The sequence below is a fragment of the Periplaneta americana genome, chromosome 12, assembly GCF_040183065.1.
Source record: "Periplaneta americana isolate PAMFEO1 chromosome 12, P.americana_PAMFEO1_priV1, whole genome shotgun sequence".
Lineage (NCBI taxonomy): Eukaryota > Metazoa > Arthropoda > Insecta > Blattodea > Blattidae > Periplaneta > Periplaneta americana.
The window spans coordinates 103,601,516-103,622,569 of NC_091128.1; the positions used below are offsets into that span (position 1 = coordinate 103,601,516).

Sequence of the window (21,054 nt, forward strand, 5' to 3'; positions counted from 1 at the left end):
CCCCTTTACGGATGCAACTATGTGGGTTTTAATACAGAAAAACAACACAACCCAAAAAGTAATAACATCCCCCCCTCGGTAGGCTTTCGGAGTATCTACACATAACTGTTCGATAAAAAAGAAAGAAAACAGCCTTACTTGTGATGCTGGGCTTCCCAAATCAACCAAGAGTAAGAAAATTCCTGAGCATAAATGTAACATGAGCCTCAATCAATAAGAGCAGGGATCACGAGGTCATCAGCTCCTTCAGCTCATTGTATTCAGCCAGCATCCTTGGAATTTGTATAAGGATGCTGTTCAAATGCAGAGTATTCCCTTCTTTTCCCCTTCCCCACCCATTTTCTCTTCACTTCTCCTCCATTGTCCCAGCGGTAAATAGATTCAGTATTACTGGTATTCCGCCTTACATTTGCATGTACAGAGAGAAAAGCAAATTTATATTTTGTTGATAGGACGGGAGTAGACGAAACAAAAGTAGGCGATCCAGAAGTGATATGTTAAATTAATTTCTATCTTACAAAATCTCTTATTAAATTGTAGCTTGTTTTCATCTAAGCCAGCAGTGACCAAAACTCGAGCTGCAGTGATTAGGGCCTACATGCGACAGACAGCCAATGACGTAAGGAGACGGAGGAAAGGTACTTTGCATGAAAACTACAACCAGTGATCGTTCCTGTACTAAGATCTTGATCAATCCCGCGGATAAAAATCTCAAGCTTTGCTGTATCAGTAATGTCACTGCTGTCATCAAGAGCCAGTGAATAATATACAATTTTTCTTGCTTCTTTTTTAACCTTCCTCTCAAATATAATCAGGAATTTTCTAAATTCTTCTCTCGATACTTGATCGAGAAATTCGTAGTTTTTCAAAATTAAAAACTTCTTATGGACAAGTTATTTAAGCTATTTTAATCATTACTCTTTTGAGAAATTCTGTTCTATTAAAAGGCTTTAGAGCACGAGATACGTCAAATTCCATTAGGCAGCTGACTTTCTTACATTTATTTATCTCATCTTTCTCTTCCTGGCTATGATTTATGACATGTCAATTCCTGGCGTTTAACAGTTCGTTGGCACATAACACTGAATCAGTTTTTCTACAATATTATTATTAAATGAATAACTAATAAATAGTTACCCTCATCTAAAGATTAAGATTAAATTGAGATAAAACATAATTTTATCCTTCTAGGGAGAAGATCTAAAAATTCATGCAGGTACAGAAGAATTGTAGAAACACATAGTGTGTCAGTAATAGTAGTAATAATAGCCAAACAAATAATAATAATAATAATAATAATAATAATAATACATTATTCAGCGTAGCAATTAATGTTTCTATATACTTCTAATTGAACCGTTGAGCAAAGTAAACATATTACATTTTGTCCGACAGAATAACAAAAAAGTTCTCCTTCTCATTCATTACGAAACCACATCTTACTGCTTGTAGAGACAAGTTTGTAGAGCGGCGTGATACCGCCACTGCTTGCCTTCAGTACGTGAATGAAACACACAGCAACATACAGGAAACTCCTCGTACCCGTTTGAATGTCTTTGATTACACGATGTAACACGATACCCGCTTTGGTCACCGCTGGTCTGTGCCAAACCTGCAGAAATGTAGCTCCTCAGAGTGACTACCTTCGTACTCCTACCCAACCCACCTTTTCTACCAGTGTGGTCATAGCGTTCTAGTTGCACTCGCTCATATCAACATTCATCCTAGCGGCGGCAGGTACACAATACGCATACTGCAGTTTGAAAAGAACTGGAACATGACAAAATCTAAACTCACGAAGAAATACTATTCCAAAGGAAATGGGAATATCATTATTTTGTTGTTGAAGAAGACGAAAGAATTGTTTGTTTACTGTGTCCCATCCAATTTATTTCTACTCGTCATTTCAATATTAAACGACATTTCAACAAAGTCCATATTAAGAATTATCCAATAGACAAGTAAGTCGGGTAAGTTTATTATTACGAACTGTATATTGATTGATTACTTACTTAGGCCTACTTACAAATGGCTTTTAAGGAACCCGGAGTTTCATTGCCACCCTCATATAATCCCACCATTGGTCCCTATCCTAAGCAAGAGTAGTCTAATCTCTACCATCATATCCCACCTCCCTCAAATCCATTTTAATATTATCCTCCCTTCTACGTCTCGCCGTCCCCAAGGGCCTTTTCCCTTCCGGCCTCCCAACTAACAGTCCATATGCATTTCTGAATTCGCCCATACGCGCTACATGCCCTGTCAATCTCAAACGTCTGGAATTAATGTTTCTAATTATGTCAGGTGAAGAATACAATGCGTGCAGTTCTGAAATGTGTAACTTTCTCCATTCTCCTGTAACTTCATCCCTCTTAGCCCCAAATATTTTCCTAAGCACTTTATTTTCAAACACACTTAACCTATGTTCCTCTCTCAAAGTGAGAGTCCAAGTTTCACAGCCATACAGAAAAACCGGTAATATAACTGTTTTATAAATTTTAACTTTCAGCTTTTTTGACAGCAGACTGGATGACACAAGCTTCTCAACCGAATAATAACACGTATTTCCCATATTTATTCTGCGTTTGATTTCCTCCCGAGTATCATTTATATTTCTTACTGTTGCTCCAAGATATATATTTGAATTTTACTATCTCTTCAGAGGATAAATTTACAATGTTTATATTTCCGTTTTGTGCAATATTCTGGTCACGAGACATCATATACTTTGTCTTTTCTGGATTTACCTTCAAACATCTCTCTTGTATATTGATTATTTATTTATATACTATTAAATTAAGGGCATCATTAATTGTGTTCATTTTGTATTGAAATGAATAGTGACGTTTATATTAACTTTCAAGGTTCATTACTTAAATGCTACAAATTTGTGTTTTCATAGGTGATGATAGCAGGAAAGTTTTGAAAAATCTAAAGCAGGTTAGGTGCAAAGAAATCTCAAAGAATCTACCGACATAAAATCCAGCATAATCGTAAACCTTCAAAATTGAAGTGCCACCACTGATGGACCTTCATCACGCAGAGAACGTTAATAACTCTACGTAGAAGTCGACCATCCCCAATAGAGGTGGAGCGAGGCTAACGTCATACTTCCCATACTTACCGATTCTGCAAGCCTGGTCTAAGCATCATTTGGGAGAAATGCTATGCAAAAATTACAAATTAGAATACGAAAGTTAAGGCATATAAGTCACGGCAACTATTTTTTTTTCTGTGAGAATGCGGACGCGGTTCGAAATCTTGAAATAGACCTATACAATTGAAAGGGCAGTTTGTGTATTAGCGGGGTAGAACAGGGTAGGGTAGCAATCAAACACCCATAAACGGCACAGCATCACGCTACCCGTGTATCTTAGCTATTACAAAAGTTGAAATAGCATCACAGCACACATACCCTGCGTAAAGACCCATCGGGCCACATCCATTCTTTATGCACGGTTGTCGATTCACAACTGTATTACATTTTACGTGTAAGATCGCTCTCTGTGCGATAACCATTTCACACTGTCATCCCCGTAGTGATGCGACTATAAACTATTGAAGTAGATCCACATATTATTTTATATTTTGAATATTGTAAATGAATCTGTGATTGCAGAAACAGCACATGTCACGAAAACCGAATTTTTCAGTAGACACAAAAAACGATATTACTGGTGGTAGACCACATCATTGGTTATAGTACTGGCTTCTTGAGACAGAAGCCTAATAGATGTGTCGTTTTATAACAAATTTATTGGAATCTAATTAATTGTTAATGAAATAAGTGAATATATATATTAGCTTCACAAGTGCTGTTTCTTCAAGGAATCAAAACTGTAATATAATAATTTCAGTTCAACTAAAATTTGTCAAATTAGGGATATAATATATGCATAGGCCTACTGTGTACTTAATACATAAGTTCAGCATATAAATGAACTTACTTTTCCACATAGGCCACAGAAGAATATTATAAAAATGTTTATATTCGTGTGGCATGTAACGCATTAGTTTGCGTATATCGTCAAGCTTCTCTCTTTGAATTGGCACGAGTTTTTCTGGATATGCCAATGAAGAAGATAAATATGGTATTTTCCTTTGTACTTACAAGCAAACATTCTAATGGGGGAGGATAAAAAAAATTAATCTTTTTTCTTTCAACATTTTAATATGGCCAATCGAGTGCAATTACGAAGGCCTTAAAAATAAGTTTCCCTGGGGCCGTTTACAGAAAGAGAACAAAACTAAATATCTGTTAGAATAAAACTTTCCATGAAATTTTCATGGAAAGTTTTATTCTAACAGATATAGCAATTATTGAGTAATTTTTCAACGTATTCACCACCAGAATTGAGACATTCGTCTTTCAGTGGGATCATTTTTTGTATCCTTGTGTCGTAGATGTTTGCCGTCTGGAATCGGAACCAATGTGTCGGCACATGTCTTTGACATGAGTTGTTCCTGCGCGCTTCCAGGATTTCCAAATGTGACGGCTACATTGATATATGTGGTTTCTGCGTGGAATGATAGCCCTATATCAACAGTCCATGAAACTTGAATAAACTCATTTCGCCACAAATAGTGACATGTGCTGTTTCTGCAATCCCTGATTCAAATTCATTATAATATTTAGTGATAAAGTTTCTTTTTCCTTCAAAAATGTGTATAAAACGAGGGGTACATCTTATATGACGGAAAATACGGTGAATAGCCTTAACGGAAAAGAAAGAAAGAAAGAAAGAAAGAAAGAAAGAAAGAAAGAAAGAAAGAAAGAAAGAAAGAAAGAAAGAAAATGTCAACCTCATGCTCTTTAAACAAGTCAAATTATCATTTTTCTTCAATCGACTGCAATAGTAGCTAAATGTCTGTTCAAATATTATGATCGTTCTTTTTCATCATGGCTAAATTCACAACAGCATCTGCAAAACCTTTATGAAAGTTTCATATTCTCCGATTACCGAGAAATTTTCTTGCTGACTGAATGATTAAAAATGTTGCCGACTGCTAAATGAATGTACAGTAGTCGCAAAAATAACCGGACACACACTTGTAGCTGATTTCAGAGTCACAGACTCAAATTTTGCTAGTCACAAAACACATCCATCTTGTATAATCAATTGTAACAAACAAATTTATTGCATTTGTTCGATTCTTACCGTCTTTTGTTTCCTTCAGTGCCTAAAACTTACAGACGAAAAAACTTTGAGAGTTTCATTTTCATCCGGCATCAATATTACATTTCTATCTCTATTCGGCAAAGATAACTGCGTATCTTTACATTGAATAGCAGTACATACCTCTGGCTTCACTATCCATATTGAAATTACCACAGTTTGACACAATACACAGCACACGATTCTTTTGTATCAGCTACAAGGGTCGGTCCGGTTTTTTTTTTTTTTTTTTTTTTTTGCCAATACTGTGCATAATATAATAAGAAAACCACTCTCTCTAAGAAGATTTATAAATCTTTGACTTTCTAGAAATTAATTTCCAATGTCAGGAATTAAAAAATTCGCTGTCTGACATCGGAAGGTTGCGCAAAGCCGGCATCTCGCATACTCGAGTTGTGTGCACGCAGCTATGGTAATCACCACGTACGTCCAGAAGCCATTTTTTGTGTAGGTTCACTTTGACGTGGTACATAATTATGCAAAGCTATCGAAGTTTGCATCTTCGTGCGGGGGGATATTGATTCATGGTGCGTCCCGAGGGACAGGGCCCTGCATGACCTGATCGACAGTATCTGGCAAGAAGTGACACGATTCGCCGTGTGTCAGTGGCTATCACGCTAGATTACTGTATTTACGATCCGTGTATCACTGCAAGCGCTTCTAAGGCAGTGGGTGGAGTTGGCGCAGACAACACGAATTCGATGCCAGGCGATTGCATTTTAGAAACCTTCAAAGATACACACGCTTACATACAGTTTGTGTCATAACAGACGATTCTGCTTCACAGTCACAGTCCACACTACCATAATCACTACAACTACCACCACAACAACCACCACCACCTTGAACTAAATATAAATACACGACTTTCACGCTTAAGGCCCGGTATTATAAATGCGGTTAATCTAAAGATTAAGTTAAACCGAAGTTAAACCTAACCAAGAGTTTAATTCCATGCGCCGTATTACAGAGCCTCGGTTAAGTTAAACTATAGTGGAATACGATTGGTATTACTGCTTGGAAAGAAAATAAGACAATCGCTTCTGTTTTATTATATTATTGCTGTTAAAATGGCCGATGCTCGTAGAGAATCTTCGTTAAGAAACATGTTCATTCTTCGATAACAGACAGAATATCATAAAAACCCTGTACAGAACCAATACCGTCAACTTCAGTAGGCTTGTCAGACTTAACCTCAAATAGCTTCTTAATACTGGCTGCCAACGTTATACTCCCAAACAGATTGTAACCAAACTAAATCATGCATGACCATCCTGACTGAACTCTATTTCCAGTCATCCGACTAATGAACTAATATCAGTGTGCGTATTTATAATTTGTTTATGAAACAGAGGTCATTAAAATAATAAAATTATTTTTATGAGTTTGGTAATATAATTATGTGTAGATTTAAGGACACTTCCGAAATCTTACATCGTTTTCAGTATACCTACTATCAGAGGGGGGGGAAAAAAAGCGCAGCATAACAAGTAACTGATGCAGAGGTTCAACAGCATGTTTTCAAAAATAAAAGGGAAATCGTTTATATTTTCAAACAATCTTTAAATTCAAACCATAAAACACATAGGGCGCTATTCATAGACATTTCGCTAGCCCGTGCTACGAGCATGCTAAACTAGTCCCGGCTATCGACTGATTATTTTTACAGGATTCATATCATATCATATCATATCGCTAATACTGGTTTATGAATACGAAAAACGTTAATTCGCTGATCATCCACCGGAAGCACGCGCTAAGAATGTCTATGAATACGGCCCATAGTTTCCACACTTTCTCTTTTTTTGTTGCATATTGTATTTGAGTTTAAATTTTTAGAATTTTTTCAGGGAATATAAAGCTAATTCTGAACGTTAGAACTCTCTACTTTTAAAGTCTGAATCTGTTTTAAAACTCGTTCTTTTTTATTTCAAAGTGGTGCACATGCATGTTATTATTCGGTTGAGAAGCTTTCGTCATCTAGTCTGCTGTCAAAAAATCTGAAAGTTAGAATTTATAAAACAGTTATATTACCGGTTGTTCTGTATGCTTGTGAAACTTGAACTGTCACTGTGAGAGAGGAACAGGGATTAAGGATGTTTGAGAATACGGTTCTTAGGAAAATATTTGGGGCTAAGAGGGATGAAGTTACACAGAAGACGGGAATTCTGATAATTGTGTACAGTGCCAAGAAATTATTTAGCACTAGATACAGGCTACAGCATAAACATCACTTTGGTCCCACGGAAATGCACAAAGTCATTTAAATCCTGTGATCATATTAATATAGTGCCGGAGTTGGGACTCGAACTTGAGCTTGTGTTTTACAAAATCTGAAATGTAGGCTATGTGGGACGATACGATGATTCTGAACATTTTCTTTTCAGGATTTAAACTCATTTAAATGCATAATTGCGTCCAGACTCGTCAATGGGTTTTTACAGTATACAAATCGAAATTCCGGTCATACGCTACTGAAGTCATTAAAAATGTGCGAGGATGCAGATGTTTCTTAATCCTCAGCAGTCAGTTTCTACGTCGTTGCCAGATCCATACTGTGATAGTTTAAACCTGCAGCTCATTGGTTCCCAAATCAGAATTCCAGCAACTCGAATGCATGCCAATTCACAATTGAAAAACGCAGTGAATTAGGCAAACACGTGCGAACGACTGTGGCCTTGGGAAAGGACTTCGGCCTCTTTGTCATAGTCCTGTTGTAGCAAAAATACAACTCGTTAAATAAATTAGTTGGGAAAACATAAAAGATAAAAATACAAATAGAAAATAAAAAAGAACAAAAATACATAAAACGCTTTTCTTCCCCTGCACATTGCATGTTTCAGATATCACATCCTTTAATAAATTTAAATTAATTAAAATTATATAATTAATAAGAGAGAAAAAAAGGTTTTTTTTTTACACATGTGTAAAAAAATGTGACGAAGACTGTGCTTTTCTACGATGTACAAAGAAGTCTCTGCAACTCTTCAGAACTAGTGTTGGTCTATTACTGTACCCCCTTTTTCTTACTTCGTTATTTAACGACGCTGTATCAACTACTGGGTTATTTAGCTTCAATGGAATTGGTGATATTGAGATGGTATTTGGCGAGATGAGGCTGAGAATTCACCATAGATTACCTGACATTCGCGTTACGGTTGGGAAAACCTTCGGAAAACCCCCAATCAGGTAATCAGTCCGAGCAAAACTCCGGATCAACATGAATAAGCGCTACCGCCTGAGCAACTCCAGTGACTATTAAGGCTGGTTCACAATAAACCGGGATCGGAAACGACGAGAACGGAACTAATGTTAAAATAAATGTATTTAAATGTGAGGGTTCACAATAGTTAATTGTGATTGCTCATATTTAAATACATTTATTTTAGCAATATTTCCGTTCTCGTTCCCGTTGTCGTTTTCGTTCCCGATTTATTGTGAACCAGCCTTAACTGTACTTTCAGACTCCATTCTCGATAGAGTATCTGGTATCACCAACCAATACAGAACCAGAAACACATCCACAGCTGTTGCCTACGAAGTATTTAATAAAATTAAACTTATGCACGAAGTAAACATCGAACCGTGTGTGTACTTCTGTCCTCATGAAATCGATTCGAATAAAGTTCCCGTTTCGACGAATCCCCGTACCGTCTGAATGGAGCCGTCTACCCATAGTATTGAGCTTACCTCCCCTTTCTCTCAACCCACACTTTCATGATATTGTCACTAAAAGACCTGTGTTACAAGGTTACTTGCATCAATGACATTAAATTTCATGTTCATGACAGTAAAATTTCTTGTCTTTCAGAGCTGAAGACAGAAAATTTAAAATTTTAAATTTTAAAGGCATGTTATATGGATTTCGACAAGCTAAGATATAGGAATTAAATTAATATTATGTATTTGCCGTCTTAGATAGCTTATCGAATGCTAAGTGAAAATTTATTCATTAAGTTAGCGTAACTTGTAGGACGATGTTGAATCGATGAACGTTTTCGGCAATAATTTTCCATCTTCAGATCATTGAGAATGAATGTTACAAGGTACGAACACTTTACAAAGTTAGAGTACGAACAATGTCATGGATAAAATTAGTACATATAAAATAGTTAAAATATATAAAATAATTTATCTAAAGTTTTTCCTGCTGGAATACATTGTTATATAACCTACTTGAAGTTAATACATTAATACCTGGGAACGCAGCGAATCTTAGTCAGTCGGTGTGGGTTTGGGAATACATCTAGCTTGAGCAATAGATCTTAACAGGTCGCAGTGCTGAGCCATAGTGCCCCCTCCCGTAAATTAAATTAAATAAAAACAGACGTTAATATTTAGAATTATAATAGATGGGATATTTGAAGTAATTACTGCAAAATGGTGATTATTGAGATTAAGTTTTCGCTTAATTGCCAAAAAAAAAAAAAAAAACAAGTTCTTGGATAGTGTGAGTTATGATTCTAGACAACTCATAAGCTTATATACACTTCACGCCAGTAGATTCTTTGCGAAATTAATCAATTTATAGATTCTTCTAATAACGAGACTGAAGCAATGTCCTATTTTTCACTGCAATCAGTACGAGGCGTTTCTACACGCAAACAAAAGCTTTACCTTAATGCTAAGCGGACTATTGGTGAGAGGATGGGGGAGAAGGAATTGAGTCGCAGAATGAGTAAAAACACTGTGCAAGACTACTGGTGTTGCTTAATACATCGAAGAGTGAGTTGGTGTGTACAAGACATCGATTTGAACTAGAGCTGGGGACGGAGCGAGTAGATCCGTTGAGTTACTCGGTTCTATCGTTTTATGTGCTTGGCAGCGGAGCACCGAAGTTACTCGGTTAACCGTAGCCGTTACCGGTCAGTTCAAACGTTCAAACAGAGTTCTCGTGTTTTACTTAATTCTAGCAGACAACAATATAGGTACTGTTGTATTTAAATAGTTTCTGCTGCAGGACAAATTATTTCCTTATCCCCAAGACGGGCTGAAAGGCCTCTAGTATTGAAGAGGAGTTCATCCTATTTATAATAAGACCTGTCAAGTGGACCTAATGAACATTGACAGTCTAAACATATTACTATACATGCTTATAATATTAATAATAATAATAATAATAATAATAATAATAATAATATCATCATCATCATCATCATATTAGTGTGTTTGATTAATATTAAAATATGTTAAAAAAGGAAGTGCATTTTATTTTTCTTCTATTTGTGATTATTGGATTTGTGTTACCTCATCAGTCATAATTTTATTTGTATTTATTCCTACGAATTGTGTCACCTAATTACTTTAATTTATCAATAATATTATTCTTCACCAAAGTGAACATAGTTATATTGAAGGCTAGTAATGTTATAAAATAAACATTATATTCTCCAGTTTAAGATTACACGTTTTATTGATTATTTTATCCACTTTCCGTAATAGTAAATAATTCTGTGTGTTATTTTTAAGTGTTTTAGGCAGCGCTTCATGGAGTCCGATTCTTTCTATCTTCTTTTTTAATTAGCTGCAGCGTTTAACGTTTACATCACATGTTAATTTATTAGTTGTTAGTATTATAAATTATTTTATTAATTTTATTTTGTCTGTCATATATAACAACATGAAAGTTAAATAGTTATTTCATACAAAATAACTCCGCAAATAGTTGTAATCACGCAATGAATTTTGCAACTGCCATTTTGCAATGAAGAGAAGCACTTTTTTCTCGTCAATTGGCAAAGTGAAAGCGCTTTACTACAACGCTTTTAAAACACGCTTGGTTTCACTTTCAAAGTACGTTCTAAAATCGACTCAATCTACGTATATAAATTTTAAATCTGCCGCCACAAATTTGTACTCTGTACTGTACTCGGTTCAACCGAGTAATGACGTCACAGTAACTGCTCCGAACCGCACCGTCCCCAGCCCTAATTTGAACTACTTCAAATACGTACCGATAAAGTCGAGTGATGTGGAAAGATCCTTTTCGCAGTATAAAAATTGTCTGAGTGATAACCGAAGGAGTATTTTGCTTGAAAATTTCAGAATGTACGTAATTGTACACCGTAACAAAATGGAAACTTAACATATTATTAATTGCAGTAATCAGGTCAGGTACTATCTCACATAGATATTGTGTACATATATTCTGTACGATAAATCGACATTTACATATATTATATTTATATTAATAAACATAAACATTATGGAACTCATACTCATTGTTCATTGAGTTTGTTATTTTATACACCTACTATACTTAGCAATGTGTTTACATTTCCTTCCACTCGCTCCCTCCCCACTCCTATGCGCCTGTTGTTCACATTATATCTATAGTAAAGTTGTCATGTACTGCAGGGGCACTATGTAAAAAACGCCTTGCCTTGCCTTGCGACCAATCAGTATTGCAGTGAATTACGATGTAGTATATTTTCTATGTTTCGAGGGAAGATTTTCTGCGATGCTCACTCGGACAGCGTTTGGAACGTCAAAAGGAGCGTTCCACATCAGAGGACGTAATAGGAGCATATCGTCGTTGTTCCTGCAATAACTCCTATGTGCAAAATACAGAATTTTTCAGTAGGAAGAAAAAACACATTTATTCATCCTACGACAGCCATACATAGGGGATTGTGAACTCTTACATTTTCGAAACAAAGAAATATAATTACATATAGAAGATTTTATTATTTGCTGTATCACTACTTAAGTTATTTAATAGAGCAAAAATCTTAAAATCTTTAAATATATCACACAGGGGTTATTGCAGGAACAACGACGATAACTAAAATAAGAAATATCACTTTCACACATGTTATATTTCTGCAGGTTTGCGTCTATGGAACTACTTAACATACAATCTCGTATAGCCGACATTACTGCATACCCACAATTTTATTCCTCTTGAGTACCCATGTTAAATAAATTTGTGTTTTAGATTTGTGACAATATGCGAGATATTATCCACTTGTTTTTAGAGTTTCAGTCATTGACAAACTAGGATGATTCTAAAATGGTGACAGTTTCAGAAATAACTGAAAAGTTATGGTTAATCATATTATTACGCACGGGCAAAACCTTTTAGACTGACAGGGTTGCCTGGAGCTTAAGATCCTACTGCACGAGTGCTGTGAGCGTATTCTGAATCTCACCGGTGAGCAATCCGATGGCATCACGGTGTTCCGAATTCCACCGATGACGTCAATGATGCTCCACCGGTGTCGCACCGGTGCCATCAGCTTGCAGAGGTGGTGGCAGTCTCCATCAGCCGCCATCAGTGAATCTGATTGGTTCTTCTATAGGGCGGGAATTAGCAGACGAATGACATCGTGCACTGTTGTGTCATGGCGGTGTGTTCTGCTTTAGTTCTGCTGTATTGTTTGTAATGAGCACAACGTAAAAACAATATGTTAATGGCTTATGAGCGAACATGTCAACGGACCAGTTATTACTACTGGTTCAAGAAATAAATTGTTTATGCTCTCTTTTCTTTGAACGAGATGGCAGTACGGAAATTTCGCAAAATTTTGCTACCGTAGCACAGATAACTTATACAGTCGCCACGACAGCCATCGATCCTTCCAGCAGTTTTGTTCCTATTTCGCTGCAGCATGACGTCATTGTTCTCCACCGGTCCGGTGAGATTCGAAATACGCTGTTTGAGTTGACTACACGTCACCTGATGAATGATGCATCAAGCGAACGTAATGCTACTCCCTCCAACACGTTTTAAGCTAGATATCAAGGGATGAAATACATTTACACAATATATTAACAGTATATGTTCATGAACATTACTGTTCATTATCTTAAATTCAGTAAGTTGTAGCGCAGATTGTAATTATCTTGCATTATCTTATTATTGAAACACGTTCTCAAAGAATCATAGTCCAGAAAGGAATAGAGGAGGATAAAAAAATATTCCTCTTTCACTACCCCAACCCATGTTCTACCTCGTTCACTCCTAAAGTACCTTATCAGAGTTACATACGAAACAACTTGCTAAGAAATTCTACCTGTTGAATACGTGCAGCGCAATGAAAATGACAACAAAAAAGATTAAGATCCGCTAATATTACGTTCCTGATACGTTTAGTTACTCAATTAGGTTTGGTATTTTTAATTAAATCAATGTCTCCATATATTATACTGTATTACCCCATTCTGCCTTCAAACATGTCTTTATGTGATCTTGCGCCCAGCCACTGTGTAGGCCTAACCTGCAATGTGTATAGCACCTATGGAGGGAGGCGAAGACTCGAAGGGGAAGTGAAGCAACTGACTTATTAACGGATTTTCATTTTCCTTACGTCAAGCACTTTAATACAATTTTATACAGAATAAGGTTACAAATTAATGTTTATTACGTACAACGAAGAAAGAAATGAACAAGAAAACATAGGACACATTATCACAACCTATTAGCTGTCTTCAGAATGTCTCTGCGACAGAGTTTCAAAATCAGGAATTATAACACTTACTGCCAGTCGTAGTTGATCACGAAGGTATCTATCTTTCAGTCATGATCTAAATTTGGTTTTTACTATTTTTATTCGCAATAGTCGCCCTCGGGAGCGTAGTTGGTATAGCGCTGGTCTTCTATGATCGAGATTGCGAGTTCGATCCCGGCCGAGGTCGATGGCATTTAAGTGTGTTTAAATGCGACAGACTCATGTCAGTAGATTTACTGGCATGTAAAAGAACTCCTGCGGGACAAAATTCCGGCACACCGGCGACGCTGCAGTTGCGAGCGTCGTTAAATAAAACATAACATTTAACATTTCAACAGAGCAAGCGAAAAAACGAAGCTTCGGACATTTATTTTTTGGTAAAGATTTGAAAAGTTCAACATTTGTCAAGTCCTTACATCTAGCTTTCATTTAATATCACATTGTAAATCTGAGAGTTAAATTGAAGATCTAATCGCATTATCCGCACATCTGCTGAAAAAAGATCGACGTACAGAGATAATAATAATAATAATAATAATAATAATAATAATAATAATAATAATAATAACAATAATAACAACACAACCTTTTAATATTTCTTAAGCAACATGTAGTATAATGCCGTTTTATGTTATACAACCGTTTTCCTCGTAATACTTGTAAACAAATCAGACATTAATATTCTCATCATATTGTCAGTAAAAAAATGCGTCCTTCCATCCTACTTGAAACTTCGTTTTGTAGAGGTACAGTGCATGGTTTCGAGAGAGACATTGCGACGACGCCACTCGCAGGCCAGAGACAAATACAAATGGAACGGAGTTTGATTTCAATGAGTGAGAGGTTGGGGGTTGGGGGAGGTAGGAAGCAAGGAAATTGCACAACTATCATTGCGAGCCACAATGTGCTTGCGAATCATATTTTCGCCACGGCTCCTTTAAAGTATCGTACATTAATTTTATTTCTAGTAGGATGGGCTCCAAAGAAAATCAGAAACTAGCAACATATTTTTGTACCTACTTCGGTATAATCAGTTGTATCGCAGGTTGTAATACTAGGCCTACATATTGCAGCCAAGCTTTCTAGTACAAACGTAAAAAAAAAGCAAGTCTATTTAAATACAAGCAATTATTGCATTTATGACTTTTTTAATTCGTCGCAATTTATTTATGTTCTCATTAAGCATTACAACATTAGACTTGCGATTTACTGTATAGCCTATACATACAGTAGGGCTATACTCTGTGTATTTATATTACGTAACAAGTCGATATTATTTTCATGGATTCACTGATGTTATAAGAAATTATCATGCTGTATCATACAAATATTACCAAAAAACACAGAGAGCCTAGAATTCTGTGATTACAGTTTTAAGGAGTGCACGTATTGAATTAATCATAATATTAATATGCACATTTTGACAGATTTGCACTACAATAAAATATCCTTTGATTACTAGTGAATTATCAATGCATGCCATCTGTCAAAAAATAAAAGAAGTATGGATGCATTGGTCGGTCATTTGTAAATCATAATAAAAAAAGTGTTCAAATTTCAATGAAATATGTAAAACATGGGATCTAGATTTCAGCATTTCTTACATGAAATATGAACATTTTCTTATTAATATACTGAAGATAGTTGATTTTAAATAATATTGCTATCTATTTGTTACTCTGTAATTTGCCAATTATAGCTACATTTTACATTTTTGGCTATGATATCTATACTTATCTATTTTTCATTATTTTTATTTTGTATCTTTCATTTATATTTATATCTGTGTCTTTTATTTAGGTAGTATCTAGTTTTCTGTTTTTTTTTTTTTTTGCTTCACGTTTTTCATTTTTAATTTGTATTTACATTTGTATCTTGCATTTGTATCTTTTTTATCTCTTTTTTCATGTTATCTGCAATTCTATGTTTTAAACAAATATCTGTACTGTCTACTGTAATTGGGAGTTTGCTCTGTTATATAAATAAATAAATAAATAAATAAATAAATAAATAAATAAATAAATGACTAACTAAATAACTAAATAAATAATAAATAAGTAAATAAACAAATAAGTAAATAAATAAGTAAGTAAATAAATAAGTAAATAACATAATCGAAATGATAACCGTCCAAATCTTGGATTTAAAATATCGGCATCCTAATCAATTCAAATGAACAAAAAAGAAAATGTAAATTAATGTAAAAATATGCATAATGAAATTTTAAAAAAGAATGTTCTGCGACAAGATGTGGTAGCTTCAAAACAAAAATTTATTGAAAATAAATAATATACATTGAATGTTACAAAGATGAATAGAGATGGTGATTGATGATGTTCAATGAAGATTTTAAAATGGTTGATGCAATTTTCTGAAGAGTAAATAAATAAATAAATTAATTGATTAAAAAATCAATTAAAATAAATTAAAAGTAATCTAAAAATAAATTTAAAAATTAATTAATTAAGTTTTCATGGTGTTGAAGATAACACCTTAGGCTGGTTTAAATCTTATGCCTGCTTATATAGAAAACGAAAACTATAAATAAAATTATCAAGTGACCACAAACTTACTTAGAATTTAGGAATATTAAACATGGATTACATTTTAGATCTATTGTTGCTCGTGTTTAGCCTTAACCATAAATAATTTATCTCGGGTAATATTTGCAGAATGTTATAAATGTCATTATATCAAGTAAATAATATGATCACTATGGATGGAATTTATGCCCGAAATCTATGAACTTAACTGCGTCGCGCATTATGTAAGCCGTGTTGTTTACATCAATTCAGGGTAGTATAGAGGCTTCTACAGAGCACTGCTGTGCTTGAATCGAAACATTGCTCGATATAATCATGTGACTACTTCATTTTCTTTGTAGAAAGTGATGATACTATCGAATATGGATTATAAAGAATGGACACTTCGCGTCGGTACCTTTGATGTAGCCGGACTGATTTCAATGACCTTCAAGCAAGCTAGAGGGTGAGATTCTGCTTTCTCCCTAGAGTTGGCGCTGACATCACTCCAGCTAGCAGTCGACACAGCGGAAATTAACACATATAATTAATACATCTAGGTACATTATGTACCCAAATAAAATAAATTGGATCCATAAAATAATAAATCCGTCATTAACTGTAATGTCTAGACTCTAGAGTTCCTTTATAATGAGAGTTGAGACGTTGACCCCAACAACAATTAATATATGTAATTATTTGATAGCACTGAAAATGGAAAAACAAAACTCTTATGAGAAGTAAGTATATTATATACAAATATTAAATGAATTTGATACATAATTTTATAATGTATTATATTATTTTATAATATAATTTATTATATCTGAAATATAAAAAAGTATTATTACAACTAGTTCGTCACTGAGAAATAAGGAAAAGCTGTTAACTTGAATTTATTTGAAGCAAAGCGTTACTGATTATGCAATAAGGTATGCGATGTTTGAATCCTGCGTCTCAACTCTATTCTCAATTATTATCTTAGCCTATGCTCGATTAAACTAACCTCTAGCGCTTGAAAGTAGAACTAAACGCTGGCGCACAGAGAAACAAAACACAGGAAAATTCGCTCATTGTCCATTCTTTATAATCCCTATTCGCTGGTGATACATTCTAAATAATAATGGTGTAGTTAAAGTGCCACTAATTTTGTTGCAGTGTACATTCGTAAACTGTCAAATTTAATAATATACCTAGTTCGATTGTCAATCAACAAAATGTTTTTTCGACATCACACGATGTTATTGGTACGAATTTCAAATAGGCTAGTTTCTATTTATTATAATCTTGTGTCTGTTCACTATTTAGTTCATATAACACTTCACAGAATTTGGAGCAAGCAGGATTTTTTCAAGAACTCGCTTCAGTTTTAGTTTAACACTTCTATTTTTGCCAACAGCTGATCGTATTACGTATAGGACAGGCGTCCTCAACTGACCGTGGTGTTAGTTATGTGCAGCGCCTCGCCTTCTGTGTAGCGATGTCTGTGCAGGTCTACGGACACAGTTTGTTCTCTGTAGTACACAGTGGAGGACCAGAAATGTCAGAAGAAGGGGTCATTTCTATTTGCTGAAAAGTAGGGAGTGCTCACGTATTTGATTTGTGGTAAAGTTCTGAATAACAGAAGGAATTTCAACCTACAACGATATTATTCGTCCTATCACTCAAATTATTATGAAAAATATAAGGGAGAAGAACGAACCACTCTCATCCAAATATTACTTTTAACTAATGTGGATAATATTAATAATAATAATAATAATAATAAACTAAACGTTACATATTCTTCCCTAACTATCGGTAAAAAAGTAATTTTTGCAATTCGTTATCTTAAAGTAAGTTTAATAAGCTCATTTGGCATGTACTATGTTTCCAGAAAGGAAAAATGTTTATTAGATATACTGTATAGCAAAACAATTCTCGTATATTCTCTCTCTTTGATGGAGAACAAGTATTGAATATAGTTTATTAATTTTTAATAGTTGTACATATTTGTGGCCTTTATTTTCATGTAATAATTTAGTTTACGGTTATTGAAAGAAGGAATAATTTATGTTAAACATAAAATTGAAGAAACTGTTTCCAGCTTTAGGAACAAAATGGGTTGTTAAACTCAGTGTATTATTTGGGTGATTTCAGCATATTTAATGTGCTCGGTTTGTTTACTAATTTATCAGAATAAATTAATGATTGCATGTTTAAAATTCTTTAAGTTATAGGATAAATTTTATTACGTATATTTCAAACAGAAACACATATAATGGTGCATAACCAATAGGCATAGGAGTATAAGGGATACGGGCAACGCTTGAATGAATGTACTTTTAGACCGCCACTGAGCCGGTTTCAACTATCATCCCCTCCCCTCTCCTGCACAGCGACTGATTCACGAGTGCACTGTGCAGCTCGAGCCAGCACGAGTGTGCGATCGGTTGACGACGCCTGGTATAGGATCATTTTGGTTGTCTGCGCATACGCAGACTTTGATAATAAAAACCTAAACCAACCAAACCTAATCTTCGTATAATATGAAAGACGTGTAACCGGAGCAAGAAGGGATCTTCTTGATTGATCTGGAATGTACACACGAAAATAAATTCAAGTAAGGATCACGCTGCCACTGCATGAGAGGTCCGCGCATGCGCCACAGCAAAACTGTTCCTGTTGCGAGCCCCCCACTTAAGCTACGTAATCTACTCGCAATATTTACGCAAATACATCTTGTCGTTAACAGTGGTGCTATCTCTCAGTAATGTTCAGAACGAAGGAGGTAGGGAGAAAAAAAAAACAAATTTCTCCTTCTAACGACGTCACAGACCAACATCATGTCCTTATGTTGGCGACATTGTGTATTTAGTTAAATTTTATCGTAATCATAACGGCACGGTTCAAAGCTACAGTAGCAAATTCTTCAGTTTAGCGGAACTATATTTCTGCGTTTTTAGACGTTTCATGAAGATTATGAGAGCAAGACTGGTACAAATCCTAACTTCTTCTATGATCGTTTGCGCTAAAATGGTTTTGTACACATCATAGTAGTAGAAGCCCTATTATCCGTGGTAATGAAGGAGGTGGGCTGAACGGTTAATCGAAAAATCGGATAATCCGTACCATAAAAGAATTTCTTAAATTTAGTGAATAAAGCTTACACTTTCGTAATTTCCTTTATGGTCTTGTATTGAACACACTAGGTAGTTGATCAGAAATTCACTAACATAAGTCTGGTTATATTGGAGTGTAGGCTTTCACGGCCGGCGTCAATAGTAGAAAAGTTTTCCGTGCTATGAGGCCGTGGTCTGTTGGTTGTGAGACCACTGAAGATGTTCACCGCAGCAGTGAACGAAACGTTTGGTCTCACAACCAACAGACCACGGCCTCATAGCCCGGAAAACTTTTCTACTATAAGTCTGGTTGTTAACAACTGGTTTTGGGGGACAAGGAAATTTCTTGTAATGGCTTTTTGTGGAAAGATAGAGGAATAATGGAGGTCTCATATTGTAGATTTACATACTTCATATATGTCATTCCTGTTTTTTATTAAATTGTACATGGTTGTGACTCCGATCTCGTATTCTGAGATGAGTCACAGTTTCTCGTTTCCAGAAACCACTCAGTTATTTGTACTTTTTTTATACTTTGCACAACATGATTTCTTTTGATACCCGTGGAAGACATTTTATTTTGAAGTTGTACAGCACGACAACTCGAACAGTAGACCATACTGTGTAAGGGTAAAATCTTGTAATAACACTCTCTATAAAAAAATAACTTGCTAATATAATATACAGTAGCATACTCTATATATTTCTGTAGGAAGAAAAGCGAGAGAAAGACAGTCGGATAATCCACCAATCGGTTAATAGGTGACGGATAACTGGGGTTCTACTATATATCAATTGAAAAAAAAAACAAAGCAAAAGCATATCAAAAGCCTAACCAAACTAAAACTAACCTGTCACTGATCCTAGAACTTACGAAAACTCGCTTTCTATTACAAAACAAGCCTGAACAAACCAACTCTAACTGGTCACTGATACTCGACCTTGCAAAAGCTCGCCTACTTATTTTTTTTCAGATATGTATGTATTTGTAAAGTTCCATTTCATAATAAAATAACGAACCACGAATTACACATCAGTCCTGTGTTTACTCCATAGCGACATCGAAGTTCAAATATGTACAGATATTTTTTTAACTTACGTTTCAATGATGGACCGGCGAATACAACAAGCCTGTCAGCTTGGAGGAATGGTCTTGATGGTCAGAATAGCAGATCTTCAATATGAATCCTGCTAAATAAGCACTTGCGTCGGCGCACAATTACTTAGAAAGTTCTAACACCGTCGTCGAATATCCACAAGTTCCGCATTCGTCCGAACAACTCCCTGCCATAGCCTCTACTAATAGTCAAATCCAAGGACAAAATACACCACCACAGATGTCATTTCGATCACAGCGCCCTCTATGGAAAGTATTTGCGTATTAATGCTAACGTAAAAACGACATATGTTCGACGACTTCAATACTTAACCATTTATTTTAATCATGTTCCGATCATTTGCGCCAAATAAAAATTACACCGTAGATTCAGCACCGAAAATACACTCGGAATACTACAATATTACCTCTGGACGGAAAAATTAGTAATAAATTAGATGAAAATTAATGTATCTTCACATAGATTACTCCTATTCTAAGCATAGTCTTACTATTTTCCCTAAGTTCAGTTACGTTGGAATGGATATGCTGGATTAGAAGAATATTGGGATTTGCAACAGTATTTTGAGACTTATCCAACATTTCAGAAGTGTTTATGGGTGCCAGATAAACTAATTTTCAGGCTTTTAATGATATGACCCCGATTTCGGAATCAGTAAGTTGTTTCAAAACATTGAAGGTATTAAG

At 35.2% G+C, this 21,054-nt stretch overlaps 1 protein-coding gene across 1 annotated transcript in view; it reads right to left on the reverse strand.

The window, feature by feature from the left end:
* sv (paired box protein shaven) overlaps window positions 1-20,526 on the reverse strand; it is a 1,022,136-nt gene extending 1,001,610 nt beyond the window's left edge. The window contains exon 1 of the mRNA XM_069841828.1: window positions 20,350-20,526. The gene's annotated coding sequence lies outside the window, so the exon portion shown is untranslated. The remainder of the gene's footprint in view (window positions 1-20,349) is intronic.
* Window positions 20,527-21,054: the final 528 nt, after the last annotated feature.